Here is an 8159-nt window from a genome sequence, read left to right as displayed (position 1 = left end):
TGCAAAAGAAAAAAAGAAGCAGCACACATTTCAATACTACTAACCTACTTCTTCTACTCTAAACTTTCAGAAAGTCAACGCAATGTGCTTGAATTTTTATAGTAGAATAATTCACAAGTGTGTGACGCTACAATATGGTTGAGAAATTGAAGGATTCATATAATGTGACTGAGTAAAAGCTCCGTAAAAGCTAAGGAGGGACTGGGTAATTCTCCTAAAGAATCTAAGGAGGAACAGCCTCAGAAACTGACTTACCCGAGGCCTTGGACACTTCTACCACCTCCCCTTGATTATTCTCTTGAGTTTTAGACACACCTATTGACAAACACCATGAATCCGACATCGGTAGATTCGTTGGAACAGTCGCCAAAACTTCTCTATCTTTACGAGTTGACTGGCAAACCCTCGTCTTTCCCATTAAAGGTTCGTCTTTCTTTTCTCTGACCTGTCTGATTCCACCCAACCAAAACTTCTCCAGCTTTAGGAGCCTCCTTTTTTTCTGCCCCATCCAAGGCAGAAATTTTGAGTTCGCAGATAACAAAAAAAAGAGAAAGAGAAAAGATTAAGAAAAAAAAAGAAAATAATTGGGACGGGTTAGGTTAATGAGGTAGATATTTGATTTCTGAACAGAAAGAGACATGTGGCCTAATAAAAAAAATAAAAACACATTAAATGTGAGGCCCACATGCTATGCCGTTAAAAGGAGGGGTAGATTTAGGTAAAAAAAAATAAGGTCGTGTGCTTTTTTAGACGGATAGATGTATGGAGGATATTTTTAAATAATTTAATAAATAATAGGGGTAGTTTTGACCCTTTTTCCATTAAAATATTATGAAAATTAACCTATTCAATTATCTAGGTAAGCGACTAAATCATGTTTAAGAGAAACACAATTATCTATCATGATTTTACAATCTCATATGTATAATAAGTTAAATAACTTATATTAGCATGCGAATAAAATTAATGTCAAACTAATTAACATTTATTACATGTATACAAATTTACATAATATTTTGCTTTAATATTAAACTAATTAACATATCATACATGTTAAACAAATTAATAAGTAATATTAATATTAAACTAATTAATATTTGATTTCATGCTCAACAAATTTAGATAAACCATGTGTTAAACTAATTAACAAAAGTAATGTTAAAACAATTAATATTTCAAGCATGTTAAACTATAACGACCCGGCCGATCGTTTCGTGAATTATAGTCCTGTTACCCCCATTTCTGCTTTTTTATGTGTTGTTCAGCTATATTATGTAGTATCGAGTTGGTTGGTTCGGGTTCGACTCTTATTTAGAAGCTTGAGTTATAAAAGTCAACCAGATGTTGACTCATGAGCAAATGATCTCGAATTTGAATTTTCGCAGTTCGGTTAGCTCCGTTAGACGATTTTGGACTTAGGAGCGTGTTCGGGATGTAAGTTGGAGGCCCGTAGTAGATTTAGACTTGAATTGGCAAAATTGGAAATTTGGTATTTCTCGGTCGGCAGTGGTGTCACGACCCCAAACCGAACCCGGCCGTGATGGCGCCTCTCGTGAAGACAAGGCGAGCCGACACAATTCCCAAATTCATTTTTAACAATTTAATAAGTCAATTTAAGTCATTTATAAGAATAAATCCCCAACAAGTATAAATTTAGCGGAATAGAACAAGTGCAAAAATAGATACAACCCGACATCGAGGTGTCACAAGTCACAAGCATCTACTAAGGTCTAAATACAACGGAAAGTCTGAAAATGTACTAAATACAGTCTAATGTACTAAATCAGTGTTGCGAATGTCGGGCAGCTACCTCGCTAAACTCCGATGACTCTGCCTCTGATCAACCAATACCTACTATCGGGTTCAGAAATACCTGAATCTGCACATAAGGTGCAGGGAGTAATGTGAATACTCCGACTTAGTGAGTAATAATAATAAATGAAGACTGAGCGATAAGAAATCACGTAAAGGCACGTCAACAGGCTATAAAGAAGCACTAAAAGCCAGTAAAAATAATGAAACAATGGAAATATGTAAAGTCACTTTAGTTTAGTCTAAGATCTTTAGAAATGCCTTTTTAACAGTTAAGCAATTAAAGACAAAGCAGCTAGAACAAATAAACACATAAGAATCCGCCTCTCGGGCATAATGTCAACAGAATCCGACCCTCAGGCAATATCGTGGAACAATCACCAGCCCCTCGGGCTATATCTTACATCACAATGGGTACCCGCGCTCACTGGGGGTGTGCAGACCCCTGGAGGGGGCCCTTACGGCTCAAACGCAACATCAAGCCATCTCGTGGTGTACAAATCCCAGGCCCTCGGCCTCATAATCATAATCAGTGTTTCCTCATAACATAGGCCCTCGACCTTACTCAGTCAGAATCTCACAAGCCACTCGGGCAATAGTAAAACATGATGCTCAACCTAAAATATCATTTTAAGTGTTAAAGTTGAGTTATGAAAACAGTAGAATATAGCATGACTGAGTTTAAGTATAAGGTTAAAACAGTGAGGAAATATCAGTAAAAATCTCCTAAGGGTTCAAATAGTTGGCACGAGGCCCAAGTATGGCATTCAGCCCAAAACATGATGATAGCAAATAGTTTTCAGTCAAATACGCGGTAAAATAATCATTCGGGATGGACTAAGTCACAATCCCTAACAGTGCACGACCTCACGCTTGTCATCTAGCGTGTGTGTCACCTCAATATAGCACAACGATGTGCAATCCGGGGTTTCATATCCTCAGGACAACATTTACAATCATTACTCACCTCGATCCGGTACAAACTCTAGCCCGCGATGCCTTTGCCCTCACGAATCGACCTTCGTATGCTCCAAATCTAGCCACAATCAGTAGATAACCATTAAAATATGCTAAGTGAACAAAGCTCACTCGAAAATATCCAATTTACATCAAAAATCCCGAAATTACTCAAACCCAGCCTCCGGGCCCACGTCTCGGAACCCGATAAAAATTACATCAATAGAATCCTCATCCACTCACGAATCTACCCATATCAAATTGATTAAAATCTGACCTCAATTGCCCATTCAAATCCCCAAAAGAATTCTCAACTTCCATTTTTCCCCAATTTCCACTCTAATTTCTCAAATTAAATGATGAAATTCAAGACTAAATCATGGAATTAAACCAAATATGAGTGAAAAATACTTACCCCAATTGCTCCACTGAAAATCCCCTCAAATTTTACCTTCTCCCGATCTCTCCAATGGCTTTTATGATATTGGACTTAAAACCTCGTTTTTAAAATATAAACTGTCTGTCCAGATATTTCTTCATCGTGAACGCGGCATACCCCTCGCATTCGCGAAGCACACCGCTTCACAGACCGAAATTCCTTCTACGCGAATGTGAGATCCCTCTTGTGAATGCGATGCACAACACACTCAACACTTCGCGATCGCGATCGCGACCCTTACTAACCGAACGCGTAGAAAAGTGCATTGGGGGCCCAGTTACTCCTTTTCCTCTATGCGAATGCGACATAAGCCTCACGAACGCGGAGAATCACAACATCACAACATCGCGAAAACGACACATAAAATGCGAACGCGAAGACAAAATTCGACGCCTCATAGGACACCCTTCGCGAACGCGAGTCCCTGACCGCGAACGCGAAGAACAATTCGTCTGCAACAAAAACCAGCAAAAACTGCCAAGTTCAAAGTCCAAAATTGATCTGTTTAACCACCTGAAACTCAACCGAGGCCCTTGGGACCTCAACCAATCATGCCAACATATCCCATAACATCGTTCAAACCTGTTCCAACCTTCGGAACGCTCAAAACAACATCAAAATACCAAAATTACATCAGATTCAAGCCTAAGAATTCCAAGAACTTCCAAATTCCGCTTTCGATCAAAAAGTCTACCAAACCTCATCCGAATGACCTAAAATTTTGCACCCACGTCACAAATGACACAACGGACCTAATCCAACTTCCGAAATTCCATTCCGACCCTTATATCAAAATCTCACCTATCAACCGAAAAACGCCAAAATTCCAATTCCGCCAATTCAAGCCTAAACCTTCCGCGGACCTCCAAAGCACATTATGACCACGCTACTAAGTCCCAAATCATCTAGTGGAGCTAACCAAATCATAAAAACTCTAATCCGAGGTCATCTACTAACAAGTCAAATATCCGTCAAACCTTTCAAATTTCAAACTTCAAACTAAGAACTGTTCTTCCAAATTCATTCCGATTACCCTGAAAACCAAAACAAATGATTTACATAAGTTATAATACATCACACGGGGCTAGTCATGCCCGAGAATTGGCGAGCAAAGTGTAAAAGCTCAAAATGACCGGTCGGGTCGTTACATCCTCCCCCACTTAAATATACGTTCGTCCTTGAACGTGCCCAGAGTTGTTCCAAAAGCCAACCAATCGCTGAATAACCTTACCATGCACATTCCTGGGGGTGATCCCACGTCACCCTATCTCATATAGGTCTGATAACAGAATGTAACTGAAATTTCACAATCCAACCTAGCCCATAAACCTTAGAACCACATTTCCACTTCTAAAATCATCCACAAGATCAGAATCTCACATCTATACTCTAAATAAGCCCGAACAAACTGTAATAACCCATACCTGCAACCTCAGGTGCAATTACATGATATACCACATAAATCAAACACTTATAGTGATAACTTCTAATCACAGCAGTTGCACACAACAACCGAATATTGATAGTAACCTCTTATCAACTAAAGTATCATTCCAACACTTTCATATACTGCAAATGATAAATGCCACATAGAAAGTCAACAACCATTCCTCAGATCAACCATTCATGAAGCCACTCCTCCTTTGGCAAGGACCATAGCAATTTCTGAGCCGAACCTCGATATTATCCTTCCAACATACTGAAACCGAATCTGTTTGTATCCATTATAGATCCCAACGATCTCACCTAATCCAGCACAACCACTCTAGTGACATAACACATCAATACCATCTAAAGCCACAACTCATGAAATCCGCACACCGATAAGCAACAATCCGAACGTACTCAAATCATGAAAAATGACTCAAATGAGAGAGTTGTACCGCAAGCTCACCAGTACCACCACAACACAATGCTGGGAAGCCATCACATGCCGTAGAACTAGAACACACGAATCTATCCCGAAGGGTCATACCTCTACATAACTTCGCTGCAATGCGCGACCCTATCCAAACACTGGTCCATATGAAACACCTCAAGTTACTATGCTCAAAATCGAAACCACACGCAATTTGAGGTCCAGAACCAAAGAAAATCATCATAATCACGGCGAAGCAATTGGCATAACATCAAACAATCCAAAAGGACACAACCGATGCGCCATCCGCCGAGCGATACCCAATACTCCTCCCGCTCGAATTCCACTAAGGGACCCCAATAACACCGCACCATATGTTCCTATAACCAACAAATTCCAATGCCTCGCAACACGAAAAGGTAACTCATAGATCTCCCCAGATTACTACTAAGCTCAACAACAATCGAATCAACACATCCCTTAACAATACAACTCGGAGCCAACCAAGCCGACTCAAGTTAGAGCACACATCCATATTGGCCTGCCAACGAACCCCTTATCAAGGAAACCCTGAAGCTGATGCTTCAACTCCTTTAGCTCTGACGGTGCCATACGATATAGTGCCCGATACCAAATCAATACCGAAATCAATAACCTTGTCCGGCGACACGTCTGGCCACAAGAAACATATCTGAAAGGTCCTTCACCACCGGAACTGAATCAATGGTGGGAGTCTCTAAACTGACATCCATCACGAAGGCCCAAATAAGAAAGACAATCCTTCCCAGCCATCCACTGGGTCTTCGAAACATAAAACTACCCTACTAAGAACATAACCGGTCGAATCTCGCCACTCAACCCGTGGCATTCTCGGCATAGCCAACATCGCCGCCTTAGCGCAATAGTCCAGAATAACACGACACGGAGACAACCAGTCTATACCCAATATCACATCCAAAACCTAGCATACCAAGCAACAAGGATCCACTCGGGTCTCCAAACCTCCCAATAGTTACCACATAAGACCGATATACGCGGTCCACAACCACGACCTAACCTGTTTATGAGGACTCCTAGTCTCCAAATCCATACAGCATGCGAATCACCATATCCAATCCCAACTCCACCGTTCGAATATACAACACACCTCTAATACCCAATCATTCCACGAGAGGTACTCCTATAATTCTTCTGTGCCACCAAGAAAACTTGAATATCAGCAGTCGATCCAACAAGAGAGTGCCGCAATACTAATGAAGTATCCTCAACTCAAACACATTGCCCTTTCTAAAATGTATACCCTCATCAAGCCACACCAATCGGTGATCTCATTTATCTAGTCATCTGAAACTGTCCATGCTACCTAAGAATCTTTGACCTTCTTTTCAAAACTGAACTGTGACCTTACACATGCAAATCTCAATCCTACACAACATACCGCATATACCATACCATCCTAGGATAAACATGAAAACTTCATATCCATTCCGAACCACAAGAAACTACATGCTTAACTAGCTAAGAACTTTCTATTGATCCCATCTAGAAGGAAATCACTGCACATCCCATGCTCCTCACACTCGTAGAAAATACGCATCTCTAACCGGGGTAGAAACCATCAAGAAATCCCCGAATTCCACTTGCACAAAACTAAACCGTCAGGACTAAATCCTTCTAACTCAACCAAGCTACGCAGGTCACTAAAACCCAAGAGCATTGCCATGAAACACCCACAAAAACGCATTACCTCATAAGCATCCAAAGAACTAATCATATTCTCACCATGCCGATCTGGCCTACTACCAAGCTATCCCATATATCCAAGTTCCTTCTGATCTACCTTCAACTTGATACTTCTTTTTGTTATAACACCACAGTTACTCAACCTAGACTCACCACACGGGACCCAAGCATAAAACCACACCGTCTAAGGCTCATAAGCCGTTGAAAACTCTCTTTAATATTCCCAAAAGCACCACATTCAAAATACCTACCCTGAAGAGACTTCCTGTGAATCCGGAACCGTTACCTTCCTAACACTGATATATATATATATATATATATAATCCCATAATTGATATAGAAATGACACAAGTCTTGACACCCTCCAACGTAAACCTCAGTTTCTAGCCAAATTATACACTTGAAAATTTCCAATTTATTTTTACATCTGAAATCTTGAACTCATTAGGACCATTCTCGAAAGTCATCCACTCTGCTCAAACCTCAATTAGACTGATCAAATGAACCGAACAACCTATGCCTCATTAGCACTCCAACACCGCAGAGTGTAACCTCACCTACAACCAAGCAACTTCCTGCTCTATGCACCGCACATACCTTACCAATAACCACTCAAGACATTCTATGATTCTCATACACCTATGAAACATAATATGACCTTTGTCAAAATTTTCCTTTACTCGAGCCATCCTCGGTCTCAATCTCCGTAAGCCATAACTGATTCACCAGCACGCCTCAAACTGGAACCAACATAGCACATAATCGTGCAATCAACTAATCAATAGCAGACTCCCCCACTTGGCTCGAAGCCATAGATCAAAGCACATACAATAACTCATAACACATATACTCTATTGATTCCATAATACGGTAGTGAGATTAGACTTAATCCTTCATAAGCTCGTGAAACACAGACCGTCTAGCACTTTAAATCTTCTACAAATCTCGCATTCACTCTCGCAACAGTTAAGCCCACTCTATTAAGCGACCCAGATCCAAATTGCAATACATATATTTCACTGGTAAAAAATATCTCCTAATAAACAACATAAGGATCACACAAACTTCAGAACACTCCGCAGGAGATAGCCCACCTGCTTCACCTCAAACCAACATCTCTTTATACCCTTCCACTGTCATAAACATTATGCAGTCACTTAGTCTTCCTGAGTCTGAACTCATATCACAACATGAAATCTACTTCACTTCCTAGCTAGGCAATCATGAAAAGATCCTTCAACATACCCACAACTCGGGGCCATACACCCAATCACGATGGAAATCAAGCACTAGATAGTTCTTGCTACCCCCAAGCAGACCTTCCTCGTCTCATTCAATTCATATGAACAT

This window comes from Nicotiana sylvestris, chromosome 8 (assembly GCF_000393655.2).
Source record: "Nicotiana sylvestris chromosome 8, ASM39365v2, whole genome shotgun sequence".
Lineage (NCBI taxonomy): Eukaryota > Viridiplantae > Streptophyta > Magnoliopsida > Solanales > Solanaceae > Nicotiana > Nicotiana sylvestris.
This window is presented reverse-complemented; position numbering follows the sequence as displayed.